The following is a 16,289-nucleotide window of genomic DNA, read 5'->3' on the forward strand; positions in this document are numbered from 1 at the left end:
GAGCTTATATACCATACATGCTATTTTTAAAAATCCATTTTTTAATTAATTAATTAATTTAAATGTAGGTACTGGGGATTGAACCCAGGACCTCGTGCATACTAAGCACACACTCTGTCACTGAGCTGTACCTTTCCCTCCATACATGCTCTTTTTTAAAAATAAATACGACCTCTAGACTCTCCACATATGGGGATGAGCCCTAAATTCGAGGCTCCTACATATCAAAATTGGCCTTATTTTATATATAACTTGCTCCAGGGCCCTTTCACATTCCCAGTAGTCGTCCTGGCCATTTAATTTTGATGGTGAGGCCATCACTTTCACAGCCCAGCTCTTCATTTCATTTTCCAAATCATTACTAATCTCCAATTGAACATTGCTTCCAGGACAGCTCCTTGGAGACAAAAGCCTATTCTATTAATTTTTTTTTTTTAATTCCTTTTCATGGTGGCTCACAAGACAACCAAAGTCTCCCTCAGGTTGGTCAAAAAATCGGATCCAGAGGGTCTAGCAGTTTAGGTGGGTCCCTGGGGGAGGGGTGATACCAGGCGGGACTTTTTTACACTGAGGATTGGGTTTTCCCTCTTGCCCTCCTTTTGCCCCAGATTTTAGCAATTAGCTCAATGAAATTTGATTACTGAATGAAAGTCTTCTGCTTCCTATGAGGAGGCAGATGTGAACACATCTGGGAAACACAGAAAACCACCTCCTTCCCATGGAGAAGACGAAAGGGAAGCTGCTCAGCAGACAGCATCCCATTTGTTCACAATATGGCAGGACTCTTTCAAGGACCGCTCTATAGAGAGAAATGCAAATCAGAACTACAGTGAGGTATCACCTCACACCAGTCAGAATGGCCATCATTAAAAAGTCCACAAACAATAAATGCTGGAGAGAGTGTGGAGAAAAGGGAACCCTCCTACACTGCTGGTGGGAATGTAGTTTGGTGCAGCCATTGTGGAAAACAGGATGGAGAGTCCTCAAAAAAAAATAAAACTAGACCTACCATATGATCCAGCAATCCCACTGCTAGGCATATATCTGGAGGGAACTCTACTTTGAAAAGATGCATACACCCCAATGTTCATAGCCCTGCTATATACAGTAGCCAAGACATGGAAGCAACCTAAATGTCCATCAACAGATGACTGGATAAAGAAGATGTATTTATATACAATGGAATACTACTCAGCCATAAAAAAGAATAAAATAATACCATTTGCAGCAACATGGATGGACTTGGAGACTGTCTTTCTAAGTGAAGTAAGCTAGAAAGAGAAAGGAAAATACTGTATGATACACTTACATGTGGAATCTAAAAAAAAAGACAAATGAAGTTATTTATAAAACAGATTCACAGACACAGAAAACAAACTGATGGTTATCAAGGGGAAAGGGGGTGGGAAGGGGTAAAATGGGAGTTTGAGATTTGCAGATACACACTACTATATATAAAATAGAGAAGTTTATGCTGTATAGCACAGGGAACTATATTCAATATCTTGTAGTAACCAATAATGACAAAGTATATGAAAACATAATATGGATATATATGACTGAAACATTATACTGTACATCAGAAATTGACAACATTTTAAACTGACTATACTTCAATTTAAAAAACAAAAACAGCAGCTCTGTAGAGGAGGAGCCCTGATTAGGATGACACCTCACCCCTTGGATGCGGGAGAATAGAGAGTAGGGTGGAATCCCCTAGTAAAAATTAACTGTCTGTTAATGGGACCACAGGCAGGCTTATGGTCAGGATGACTCCACAGAATCTGTAAGGCCTGTCTCTGCTTAGTGGCCAACAAAGTGAACTATCTCTGACCATGTGAGAGAGACACACTTGACACAAACATGAAACCACCATTGCCGATGGCTGATTATCTTCCCTCTGCAAAGAGAGAGGACAAAGTGTAGAAGCAGAAAAGCATATATTTTCACACACACACACAGAAAAGAAGAGTTTTTAGAGATGATTTAAACAGTAACTCAGGCCCTTACCAATGTTAGCAAGCCATGCTAATAAAAAGATCAGCACTTGTTAGTCCTTGAAACATGGGAGCAAACTAGATCCTCTAAGCAAAAGTTGGATGTTTCGTTCTTACTGGTATGATTTAAATCAGCAAAGTTTCTCATAGTGCATGGTTTGGGGGATTTCTGGTGGGGGGTCATTATGACACGTTACAGCTCGGTGTGGGAGAAACATTAACATTCTCTGTGTATCCTCCCAGACTGATGAACAGCAGGGAGACTGTTTAACTTTCTGGTCCAAGCTGGTTTGCATTATCTCATTAGTAATTGCTATTTGGTTGTTTTTTTTTTGTTTTTGTTTTTAATTTACTTGAGTTGTTTTTGTTGTTGTTGTTTGGTACCTGTCTCTAGTTCTTGGCATATTTTTTCAATAGCCTCTCCACACAGTTTTACATATAATGAAACATTTTAGACAGCCTATCCCTCCACATCCCCATGGCAGTCTTGCCCTAATGTGGAAGGTTGCTCTGAAGACCTGGTTGAGCCTTTATCCTGGGATTGGAGCTTCTACCTTTTTCCTGAATTGGAGCTTCTATTTCTCATGTCCTATTTTCTTCTTCGTTCTTTATTTACTTCCTCGCTTTAGCGGAGAACAGCTCATAGCTTTCTGTAAAGAAACTTCGTGAAAGTCATTTCAGGTTTCGTACTCAGAAATTTCCCAATGAAATGCTTTAGAGTGGGCCCTTTCAAACTGGAAATGCATGTCTCTCAGTTCTGGGAAATTTCCTTGAATTATTCTTGGATAATTCCCTACCCTCTGATTGTTTTCTTTTGGGGGGGGGAGGTGTTGGTTTTTTTAATTGAAGTGTAATTACCCTCTGATTGTTCTGTTCTTTTTAAGGATATCTGGCCTTTTCCTAGGACCAGACAAGTCCTGGGCAATGATCTATGAGCCTAACTAAGAAACTAGAGAGATCAGATTTTTTTCTTTTCTGTTTTGAAAACTCTTAATTGTATGATTACTTAAGACAAATAGAAACATCAGGAAATAAAAGGGCTGAAGAGGAATGAACATTATCCTATAACTTTACTTTTATTCTATAACTGGAAGTTCAAAACCCTGAGAAGTCACAGGATTGCCTGTACGTGGGTGCATGACTTGAAGACCTTTCTTCTGCATCCCTCATATTATTTTCAAAAATATATCAGCTCTTAGGGCAATGGAAATCAGGTCAGTGGTTACCTAACAAGAGGTGAGGAGGACTGACTGCAAAGGGCCATGAGAGTTGATGGAAATGAGTTGTATCTTCATTAGGGGGCAGCGGGGTTTACATGGGCATGTGCATTAAAACTCACCCAGCTGAAAATCTGTGCATTTTATTCTATGTCAGCTATCCTGCAAGGAAGTTAACCTAAATATATCTACACACTCTGAAGAGATTTAAGATCAGAGCAGCATCGTGGTGAGCAGCACTAGTAGTGTTGGGACCAAACTGCCTCGGTTCAGAATCCCAGCCCCGCCGCCTTCTGTTTGCGACCTTGGTCAAGTTGCTCATTCTTTTTGTGGACTGAGGGTAATTATTGTCCCTCTTTGGCAGCATTATTCATGAGGATTAAGTGAGTTGACAGAAATAACACATTTAGATCAGAACCTGGCACACAAGCACTGAATAGATTTCAGCTTCTGTTTCTAGTCATAATGGTGCATTCAAGAAAACTGCTGATTTTTGATCACTTAAAGCAAAAAAAAAAAGATATATTGTGGCTTCTCCAACTGGAAGCCTAGATATGGGTGTTAAATATGAATGTGGCGTTTCGCTTCTCTGGATTACTGTTACTATTTCTGCTAGCTAGAAAGTTTTGAGGTCATTACTGAAAAGAGGACGATGAAAAAAAGAGAAACCAAAATGACTGATTGAAATCAGGGAGTGGGTGCTATTGTAGCCTCTGGAGGGTCTACGTTAAAGTCTTAGTCTGCATGGACCTCAAAGGTCTATGAACCCAGAAACAAATGCAGAAATAAACAAGTGGGAATTCTCAAAAAGGCTTAATAACTGGCCCAGGTCATGCAGCTGAAAAGTGGCATGGTCAGGGGGAGTGAATTTTGGTTTCCGCTTCACCTGTGTGAGCCCTCCATCTACCTTCAGAGCCCCCTTGGGTCCCTTCCCCCAAATAGAGGGAACACAGCCCTTCTGGCTGGGTTGATTCTTCTCTAGAGACGAGGGGGAGTCTGTGAAATTATGCAAAGCCCAACTTGTGAAGCTTCAAAATTTTAATTTCACACTTAGAGTTCTTTAGAAACAGCAAACTTTTTTGGAACACCAGGAGGCAGGAAAGCAGATGCCTTTGGAAATGCATTGTGTTTCCTGTGACACGCTTTTCAGACAGATCTGGAAAATTCAGTCAAAGTAGAACACCTTTGAAAATATCAAAAAGCTTGTGTTACAGAGTGAATCTTCTCCAGGCTCAAAACTACTTTCTTTTTTTTTTTTTTTTTTTTTTTTTTTTTTTTTGAGAGCATATAAGATAAAAACAGAAACTGCAACCAAACTTCTGTTCTCCAGATGTCAAGTCTATTCATCTCGGCTCCTGGTGGGGGACAACATAGGGAGAAATTGACAGGGACCCTGCCTTCTGCTTCTTTTAGTCACCAAGGCGCCAGCACAGGGATCAGCCCAAGGTAGGATGTGCTCAGTGCTTTGGATGAACGTGGTTCATATGTGGTTAAAGTGTTTTAACCTGTCATCCCAGCCTCCCACCTGGCTCAACAGGCACACAAAAGAACACAAATACGTAGGCACACATGCACACAACATCTAATCAAGTCTTTTGTCAAGAGCAGTTTTAGGATTGGCCACCATCAAATGGTCTGGATGATTTACCAAGGGAACTGAGAGCTCATTCACGATAATGACGGTGAACGCTGTGTACCAGGAGTGCCAACCCAAGGAACTGAGAGACCGGAAGTCTCCCCCACTCACCAAAACTGTCTCTTGGCTGTGATTTCCACAGCCATCCACCTATTCGGTTTCAGCTAAAGAAATTGGGGATACAGCAGTTTCTCTGTCCTAGTAGGGATTTAACAGACAACAAAACATAGATACTCTGGTTCCCTGGGGAAGAAAGCGGGGAGAGGATATCCTCACTTCCATTTTCCTCCCAGCTTTGGGCTACTGAGCCCCTCTGGGAATCCAGAATAGTGGTGTCTCTAGATCAGCTCCATTCCCCAAACTCAGGGTGTCAGGTGCGGGATGGTGGGCAGAGGGCTGGGAGCAGAGTATTGATTCATTCCAGGGCAAAGGAAGATGCCCGCATTTTTAAAACTGCTGCCCTGTTTGTTCTTTGAAATCCCTTCTCTGTTCATTTGCTTGAAAGAATGGGCTTCCTTGAACAGGCATTTCCTTGTGGATAAAGATATCTCTTGTGGTTCCAAACAGCTCTCTCCTTGCCCCACAGGTCCTCCAGCCTTCAGCAGGAGCTCTCTGTTTGACCAGCTCCCAAATGTGCATATGGCCCAGAGTCGCTTATAGACTAAGACCACAGACCCTGAACTCTGGCACAGAAAAAACAAACTGCCACCAGGACAACTGTTTTTAATAAAGTGGCCTTCACCTTGGGCTGATCTGCCCACAGCCCAGTTCCTGAGCTGGTCAGGTGACCAATTCAGGAAGCAACTGGAAAGCTGGCGGAAGGAGGGGAGGTCTCAAGCCCCACTAGACTGCAGTAAACACTTGCTAGCTGTTCTTCTGCCTTTAATCGTGCTTCCTTCCTTTCTGCTCCCAGCTTCCCCCAGAGATGTTTCTAAAGCCCCAGTGCACTCACGTCATTCCCAAGCCTCCCACTGTTTGCGGCTCCCTGTTGTTTACAGCTCTGGTCCACAGGAGAACCACTGACTTCTAAGGTGCCACTGACTCCTTTGTATGGCATTCAAGGCCCACGTGGCCAGTCCTGTCTCCACACATTTCCTGCATTGCATCCTCTGCAAGTAATCACATCAGGGTCCACACCAAGCTGGATATGCAAACTGATATGCCTATAGGAATCCAGGTGTGACTGAATCAAAAGGCAAGGGGGAGGGGAGAGGTTTTGCTCCAGCAGTAGAGTATATGCTTAGCATCCACGAGGTCCTGGTTCAATCCCCAGCACCTCCTCTTAAAAATAAAATAAATAAACTTAATTACCTCCCCCTGCCAAAAAAATAAAAATAAAAGGCAAGCTCAAGTGTAAGAAAAATGAGAACCGGGGGGCCCATGGCAGGCTGCAGAGCTCGTGCCCCAGCTCCATCCTCTTCATCCGATTGTCAGGCATCAGGTCTTAGAGTTTTTAAAATCTTTTCATTCATCTGCTCATCAGACTTGCCCCATACCTGTTTAAAAACATTTGCACTTCTCTTGCGGTACTTGTTACCATCTCGTATTTTGAATTACAGCTATTTGTGTACATTTATTTTGTTTTTTGGGGGGAGGGGGAGGTAATTAGGTTTATTTATTTATTTAATGGAGGCACTGGGGATTGAACCCCGGACCTTGTGCTTGCTAAGCACACGCTCTGCCACTGAGCTATACCCTCCCCTTTGTGTACATTTCTTACCTATTTTCTAGATTTCTAGAGGGTCATGTCCTTCTCTCCAGAAGCCCTGAAAGCAACTTCTCTTCTTTCTCCTCTTTTCTGCCTCACTATACCTGGGCACAGATGTCTCTGGTCTTCACTGCCTGTTTGGAAGAGTCATGTACATTCTCCCACTTCCTCTTCTTCAGCCTTTTTAAGCTCCATGTACTCAGTCTACTTGTGATCATAATGAGCCTTGGCTGCAGAAAGGGGAAATGGGCTGGCATGTGGCGGTGGTGAGCATGGGTGCGATTCTTCAGACAGAATTTACTGGGTCTGCACTGAAGTGTTTCAGAGTCTCCTTTCCTACTGCTCTCTGCTTTGGAGTTTCTTTTATTCCTGGTAGGGTGATCAGGAACATGGAGACTTGCTGTCAGAACATACTTGAGAATAAAGATCAGAAGATTCCTCACTGCTGTTCCTGTGATGTGTGTGAAAGAACAGTTGAAAGCACAGCGTGGTCAGCTCGTTACTTCTGTCCTACAGGCCGCAAACGGCCGCAGGTGTGAGTGACGAGCTGGGTGAACGAGGGAGAAGAGGCTGCAGTGAGCTCGTCTCCCAACTTCTGCCCATTATTCTAAATATTCCGAGGACTGCAAGCCACTTTTCAGCATGAGCCCACAGGTCCACCTGCTTCAGCACTTTCGGGGGTGATTGTTAAAACTTTGCCTCCTGAACCCCTAGTCTAAGGACCAGGATTTCTGGAGGAGAGACTATGAATTTGCAGTTTTAACAAGCTCCCCAGGTGATTCTCATGCCGCCCTCGTGCTGGACCTCGTCCAGGCTGAAACACACACCCCCGTCCTTGGCAGTAAGTCCTGTGTGCTCCACCACGGTTGCCAGCAGCGCACGAAGACAAAGAACATGGCTTGAGGTCAGACCCTGGCTCTGCCACTTACTGGTAAGAAAGCAACTTCACCTCTCTTTGCCCCAGCGTCCTCTTCTGTAAAATAGAGATGATAAAGACAGTGCTTATTGCTTGGAATTGCTTTTAGAATTAAATAACTTAATTCTTACAAACTGCCCGGTTCCTGGCACGGAGTCAGTGCTTCGTAAATGGTAGCTCTCATTTCCCCATCCAGGGTTTCCCAAATATCAGCCACTTACAGGCCGTCGTCACAATGTTTGCCATACTCGCATAAGCCTCTGCTAGAATTCACTTAAGATTTTTTGCTAAGTAACATGCCCTTTTTACTTAGCATCATCCTAAGATGGTGGAAAATAACTGACTTGATGTACTATTATATTCTTTTACGCATTGAAATTAGCGCATAACTACCGAAAATTTAAAGCTTTCGTTTTAGGTACCACTGAGGTAGGTCTACCGCCAGCGAGAAACACTGATCAAATCCAACTTCAGTTCAGGAAACTGAGACTTAGGGAGGTTAAGCGGATTTTCAAAGGTCATCCAGGGAGCTGTGGGCAAAGCCAGAAATAGAGGATTCAGGTCTCCTTCTAACTAGGGCAGTGCTCCTTCCTCCACATTCACCCCTGCTGGTTCTAGTGTTCTTAAAAGGCGCACTGAAAAGAGAACATTCCTTCGTTAGTCTGATGTTAGCAAATGGAAAGAATCCTTACACATTAAATTGGCTACAAAGGAAACCTCACTTTAGCATTAAGCAGAAGAGGACGTTGAAAGTGTAGGTTCATCTCGTTTCAACCCTACCACCCCTAAGTGGGCGCTGGGTAACAGCACCCAGGACAGGTGAGGCGCTGCGGGACTGACCCTGCGCAGCTGTGACTCCTGGAGGCTGATGATGCTACGGGCGGGCGTCCACCCACGGAGAGGCCAGCGAGGAGCAGGTCCTAATCCCATCACCATGAGCTTGGCCTCCCATAAGTTACCTAACCTTTCTGAACCTCAGTCCCCTCATCTGTAGCATTCCACAGGGTTGCTGGAAAATTAAGGACTCTCTAGAGAGAATGCAAGAGGGAAGGCTTTTATATTTACTTCACTGTACATTTTTCCAGATTGAAAGATCATATGCAAGGAAATACAATTAGCTTCTAAGCCAGAGCCTAAAAGGAATAAGGGGTAGAAAACCTGAGTGAATGGACCTTAAATGTCCTCTCCAATTATGTGAGTTCATAATTCTGTATATCTTTAATACAAAATGTAATGACTTCTCCAAAGTCAAGTGTTCAGGAACTACAATTAAGCACCACGTTAAGCTAACGTGGTTCTTGGTAGGGGTGATGTTGAAGGTGTAGTGGGGATCTGATTGTCTTTGAGAAATCATTCATTCTCTACTTGCAGTTGATCCGTGGGTGGACATGTGACCCACGCCTGGCCAGTCAGCATTTTCTAACATCTAGACATAGACTAAGTCCACCCAACCAGAGTCAGTCCTGAATCTTTCAATGGAACTTAAGAAAAAGAAGTAACCTGTCTGTTAGATGTGGGTCAGGGGTTGCTGACAGTCACCTTGCCACCATGAGAGAAGGCCTTCCTGAAGATGAAGCCATCACAGGGGAAATGAAAGCAGAGAGATGGAGATAGATCAAGAGCCAGTGTGGGGAGAGGGTATATAGCTCAGTGGAGGAGTGCATGCTTAGCATGCACAAGGTCCTGGGTTTGATCCCCAGTACCTCCACTAAAAAATAAATAAATAAATAAACTTAATTACCTCCCCTGACCAAAAAAAAAAAAGGCTTAAAAAAATTCATAAAAAAAAAAGAGCCAATGAGCTTGTTTGAGCTCCTGGATCCAGCCATACCTGAATATAATGTATCCTTGCACTTATCAGTATGTGAGCCAATACACTCTTTTATTGGCTTAAAATAGGTTTCTTTTTTTTTTTTTTTAACATTTTTTAATGAGTTATAATCATTTTACGATGTTGTGTCAAATTCCAGTGTAGAGCACTATTTTTCAATTATACATGAACATATATATATTCATTGTCACATTTTTTTTCTCTGTGAGCTACCATAAGATCTTGTATATATTTCCCTGTGCTATATAGTATAATCTTGTTTATCTGTTCTACATTTTAAAATCCCAGTCTGTCCCTTCCCACCCCCTGAAGGTAGGATTCTTATTACTCATAATCAAAATGTTCTCACCAATAATACCATGTTGGCAAAAATACGGGAAAACTTAACCAATAGATTGTTCACCCAAATTATTGCTATGACAAGCAAAGAGAAGACAGAGATCTCAAGGGACTCAGTCTTCATTTCTTGTGGCAACCCAGCTTGGTGAGAGGTTTCCCTCTCTAGTACCATGCCTGTGCCCTGCTGCCTGAGAGCCTACACACTTGTCTACCAAGCTACTCCCATCTGAGAAGAACTTGACCCCAAAACCTTAAGAGTCACCACAGTCAAAAGAATGAATGCATGCATCACTCTCCAAAACTTCCTCATGCCCCTTTAACCCCTCTTGCCCCCACCATGGAACCCTGATCTGCTTTCTGTTGCTGTAGATTAGTTTGCATTTTCTGGAATATTATACAAGTGGAAACTTAGAACACGTACTCTTTTTCTGTCTGGCTTCTTTGATTCAGTATAATTATTTTAAAATTCTTCCATATTGTCATGTGTATCAAAACAGTTCACTTTTAAAAATCACCGAATAGTATCTCATTGTACCACAATTTGTTTTTCCATTCATCTGCTGATGGACATTTGAGTTGTTTCCAGTTTGGGGCTATTAAAAATAAAGATGCTGTGAATGTTTGTGGACAAGTCTTTGTGTGGACAAAGTTGTCCCTTTCTCTTGGGTAAATACATAGAGTGGAATGGCTGGGTCATATGATAGCTGTATATTTAATTTTTTAAGACACTGTGCAACTGTTCTTCCAAAGCAGTCCTGGCACTACATCCTCATTAGCAGGGTGTAAGAAAGAGTTGGTTGCTCCTCCTCAGCACGTGCTGTGGTCACTCTTTCATGTTAGCCATTCTAATAGGTGTGTAGCAGTATCACATTGCGGTTTTAAGTTGCATTTCTCTAATGACTAATAACGGTGAGCATCTTTTCATGTACGTATTTGCCATCTATGTATCTTCTTTTGGTGAAGTCTGTTCACATCTATCGCTCATATTTTAAATTGACTGTTTACTTTCTATTCAGTTTTGAAATTCATTATATTTTCCTGGGTCAGATATGTGATCTGCACATATTTACTCTCAGTCTGTGGTTTGTCTTTTCATTCTCTTAATAGTGTCTTTTGAAGAGAAGAAGCTCGTAATTTTGAAGACTTCTTACATTTTTTTTCTCTTATTAGTTATGCTTTTGGTGTCCTAGCTAAGAAATCTTTGCCTAATACAATGATATGAAAATTTCCATTTGTGTTTTCTTCTAGAAATTTTATACTTACAGGTTTCACATTTAAATCTATGATCCATTTTGAGGTAATGCTTGTATATGATGAGAGGTATAAATTGAAGTTTATTTTAAAATACATGGAAAGCATGTGAATGTCCAAGTGTCCCAGCACCATTTGTTTAAAAGATTATCCTTTCTCCGCTGAATTTTGTACCTTTGTCAAAAATCAGTTGACCAAGTATGTGTGGGTTTATTTCTGGACTCTCTAGTCTACCTGAATACTGTTTTAAAATATTCTTAATGTGGTAAAAAATATATATATAACAGAAAAAGTATCATTTTAACCATTTTTACATATGATAGTTCAGTGGCATTACATTCACAGTGTTCAACCATCATCGCTATTTTTTCCAGGATGAACATTTTAAAAATCTCACTTTTTTCTTGAAAAAAAAAAAAAAACTTGGAAATTTTGAATTGCATTCCACCACACTCCCAGATTTGTTTTAATATAAAAAATAATGTTGATGCTTTAGAAAGGCGAACTGTATGTAGCCTGTAGCTTTGTGTGGATTCCGTGGCATCCTTCCCTCCCAAGGTTGTGCAAACTCCAATCCGAGAATCTCAGCGGAAATCAGAATCTACAGAGACCTCAGCGGTCACCTAGAAGCACCCCTGCGTTTTACAGATGTGAAAACTGAGAACCCAGATCCCACGCTGGTAAGTGACAGAGCCAGCTGAGAAATAAGAAAGGCTATTTTTGTGCTGCTGAAGGTTTTGTACCAAATCCTGACCGCCCCCCTCTGTGAGATCTGGCTTTGGTGAAATCAACTCTCCTCTGGCTCAGGGCACCCGGAAAGTGAAGCAAGTCCCCCTTCCTCAAGGGATTGACTTGAGAGTTTAACCAAGGGATAAAAATGCCTCAAAGTTGACAACAGGGGGCGATCAGGGACAGAACAGCACAGCTACTCAGGATTTCTAACCACAAGAAAGGCAGCCACTGGGGAGAGAAAGCTGAGGAAGGGTTCTCACAGGAGGCAAGGACACTAGACAGCAGTTCGTGCTCTCAGGACGGATCTCAGACTTTCAGTACAAATAGAAAAGTCCTGTTTATGGACCTGGTTGAATGATGAATACAGCTTTGCTTCTTCCCCTAATTCTTTTTTCTTTCTAAGTTTTTTAAAATTTCTATCTTGTGGGGAGGTAATTAAGTTTATTCATTTATTTTTAGAGGAGGTACTGGGGATTGAACCCAGGACCTTGTGCATGCTAAGCAGGCACTCTACCACTTGAGCTATACCTCCCCTCTCCTAATTCTTTTTTAATTGAAGTATAGTCAGTCTACAATATTATGCTAGTTTCTGGTGATTCTGGTGTTTCTGGTGTACAGCATAGTGATTCAGCTATACATATGTATGTATACATATTCCTTTTCATATTCTTTCTCAATATAGCTTATTATAAGATAATGAATCTAGTCCCCTGTGTTGTACAGTAGGCCCTCATTCTTCTCCTAATTCTTGGCTGTTGTTGTTGGGGTCCTTTCCCACCTCCACCACCAGGAACCGTGATCTGATTTATCATATGAAGTGGGGTTTCCTAGTATTCTAAGTACTTTTCATACTTACCAAATTCAGTGTGATGGGAACTACCTTACAGAAGAAGAAATGGAGGCACAGAGAAGTTAAATAACTTGCGAAAGGTCACACAGCTTAGACCATCTGTGTCCAGAGGCCTTAACAACCACAATACAGGCATCTCCAAACAAGCCGTGGTCTGGGAGATGCTCCCTCACCCTCTTCTCACCTGATCTATGGACTTGGTTGTACGAGTTTGACAGCCCTGATGAGCACAGCCACTGGGCATATTGGTGGCCTGTTGGAAAAATACACGAAGCCAGGGAGTGGAAGGAGGCCCGGCCTCCTGGTGGGCTCTGAGTCACACAGGTCACCGGGGGCTGGCCCCCTCAGCCTGTCACCCTCAGCTGTCTCTCTGGGCCGCACACAGAGCCGGGGCTCGGAGATGGGAACTGCGATTTATAAGCTCTCGGGCAAAATCAACTTGCAGGTGAAGAAAACCCGCATACCCGGTAGGTTACCCTTGCTTCTGACAGTCTGACGGCACCCGGGCCGCCGGGAGGACCGAGGGTCTCCACGTTGGTTCAGTTGTTTGTGCCTTTGATGTAGCAGAAGGACGCAGCTGGCCTGCAGGGCTGGGATAAACACTTCAGCCGGGCCTGCTGCCTGGGTTTCTGGGCATCTGAGTTCATTATAAGTCAGTTCACAAGTAAGCTTTATTTCTCGTAGGCCAATATGCTTTCAAATGTCGCATGAATTAAACAAAAGGGTGGTGACAGTGGCGCCCTGCAGCTTCTTTCTATTACAGGACCGCTCAGGAGGTTAAATTTTCCATAACAGATGGAACACTAACTCCAGCATTAATTTTGACCAGTTATAAATATCAAAGACATGTGTCTTGCCTTTCCAGTTCTTCCTAAAAGGACTCAAGGACTTCCAGGCTTTAGTCCACGGCTCCTAAGTCTTTCTCGGGAAGCAACGGAAATTGCATTCAGGCTCGCAGTATGGACAGGGTCTTGCCTGTAAAATGCAGGGCGTTTCCGAGAGCTTCAAAAGTCAGCAGGCGTTTATTAGTGACAAAATTTAAATGAGGATTTAACAGAAATTAAGTAATTAGTAAAAGAGGCAGATCTCCCACTCCTCTCTTGCCAGTGACAGATAGATTACCTATCCTGAGGCCAGTGAAGACCTCTGCAAGGTTGGGCGGGGGAACCGGAGGGGGCTCACGGGGTGTGCATGTGTGTGAGTGTGTGTGTGCGTGGAGTGAGAAGGTGAGAAGGGCTGGAATGGACCCAGGGAGGACTTCTACCTGGTTTTAAGCCACGAGCTGTCTTGTTTCTTGGTGTGCGCAGAAAGATGCCCACCTTTATCCTAAGCTATGGAAACTGTTGCTGAGGCTGTGCTTCTGCTACGTGCCCATCTTATTACTATTATCCAGAGGGCTTTACAAAACAAATCACTAGTTGTGTTTCTAGAATAGCTTGCCTGGTCCTAAGGCAAAGCATTGCCATGTTTCATCTTACCCAAGACGCCATCAATTGTGACATTATTTTATGAATCACTAAGAAAGGCAAATGCTGCCAATTATCTGATGCACGATTCATTGTAAGACGTAAGCTCATTTCAGAGATGTTTATGTGTTTTTTAAAAAGTGCCTTTTAGGCTAAAGGTATAGCTCAGTGGTACAGCGCCTGCTTAGCAGGCACGACGTCCTGGGTTCAGTCCTCAGTACCTCCATTAAAAATAAATAAATCAACCCAGTTACCTGCCCCCCAAAACAAACAAAAAAGTTTTTTTTTTTTAAGTGCCTTTTAGTGTAGATGAAATTTGGTAGATAGCCTTCCAAAATTCCCTGCAGTCCCATAAATCAGTGCTTCCTCCTAAGCATATTCCCATCCCATTAAAACTCCATTTACAAGAAGGGGATTAAACTTTCCCAATGCTTGGGTGTTGCTTTCCTTTTTTCAAGTAAACTCTTCATAAAAGGAAATAGTGGGCCTGCTGTAGGTTTGACATTATAGTGCTAGAGATTAAAGTTAATTATGAATGAGAAACAAAAATACATCAAAAGAGAAAATGTTTCCTAGTGAATTCCGTCTTGAGTGCTGACTAGCACACAGCTCTCTACTTCAGTTTGCCTGTGCTGGGTGTTTTAGACATGTGTAAGTCATAGCAGTGTCAATCTAGTTCCCAGATGAGAAGGGAGAGCTCTGGAGCTTCAGGAAAAAAAAAGAGGGTGCACAGTCGTGGAAGAGGGAAAATACGGAATACGGCTTTGGAGTGCATCCCTGCACTTTGCTTCATACTTCCCTTCCCCGGCTCCTCTGACACGCGCCAGCGCTGCCCCGCGTTTTCTGGAAACTTTCTCCTGTCTTGACTTCCTTCCCCACGCTTTTGCTTTCTTCTCCTCTTGCCTCTCTGAATTTTACTTCTCAGTCTTCTTCAAAGCAGCCCTTTAACATCTGGGATCTCTCCTTCTCCTAGCTCTTAGTGTCCTAGGAAGAGCTGCCACTTTGTGTGAGCTCCAATTCCAGAACATTCTAGGATGTAACATGTCACATCACTTTAAGGCTCGCAGGGGCCCTGTGAGGCTCCACTCTCCCCTCTGCTCACAGAGGGTAACTTGTGCAAATCCTCACAGCCAGTCAGTGGTTGGGGCAGAGTTCAAAGCCAGACTGTCCGACCAACCACCCACACTCTTTCCAGTAGGTACCCCCCTCTCAGATGACTCCCCGTCACACCCAGGTCTCCCGTACAACTTAATAAGCTAAATGACTCCCCATCTCCAACTCCATCTCAGCTCTTCCCCCCTGAACCAGAGACTCCCACACCCAACTGCGTACGGGACATCTTCCCTCCTCGTTCCCCTGGCACCCCCATGTCAGACGGCCCAGAGCCCATCCCTTCATCCTTTCTACCAGCATCCTCTCCTTGTGAAAGGCATCACCTGGGAGTCATCTTACAGTCCTCCCTCTGGGTATCAAAATCCTGACAAGACTAGTTGTATTCGTTTGCTAGGGCTGCCATAAAAAAACACAGCAGACTGGGGGCTTAAACAGCAGAATTGTATTTTCTCCCAGTCCTGGAGGCTGAAAGTCCAAGAGCAAGGTGTCAGCAGCATTGCTTTCTTCTGAGGACTCTTCTTGGCATGGAGTTGGCCATCTTCTCCATGTGTCCTCCCATGGTTACCCCTTGGTCTGTGAGTTGACTGTGTCCTAATATCCTCTTCTTATAAGAATACCAGCTGTATTGGATTAGGGTCCACCCACATGACTTCATTCTTTCTTAATTACTTCTCTAAAGGCTCTATATCCAACCATAGTCATATTCTGAGGTGCTGGGGTTAGGTCTTCAACAAATGAATCTGCAGGAGATTCATCCCATAACACTAGCTTTTAGGCATCTCTCAAATTTGACTTTTCCATCTTCATCCTCACTGCCAGCCTTCTAGTTGAGGACCGCAACATATCTCACCATTATGAATATTATAAGTGATTTGTTTCTGATTACAAAAGAATTAGATGAGCTCTGTATAAAATACAAAATACAAAAAAGGATAAAATTTTAAATCCCTATAATTGATAATTGACACATATCCTTATCTTTTTTCTTTGTATATACATATATTTTTTAAATTGAAGTACAGTCAGTTACAATGTGTCAAATTCTGGTGTACAGCATAATGCCCAAAATCATGTATATACATACATATATTCATTTTCATATTCTTTTTCATTAAAGGTTATTGCAAAATATTGAATATAGTTCCCTGTGCTATACAGAAGTTTGTTTTTTATGTATTTTTATATATAGTTGTTAATATTTGCAAATCTCGAACTCCCAAATTTATCCCTTCC

This window comes from Camelus ferus, chromosome 12 (genome assembly GCF_009834535.1).
Source record: "Camelus ferus isolate YT-003-E chromosome 12, BCGSAC_Cfer_1.0, whole genome shotgun sequence".
Taxonomy (NCBI): Eukaryota; Metazoa; Chordata; class Mammalia; order Artiodactyla; family Camelidae; genus Camelus; species Camelus ferus.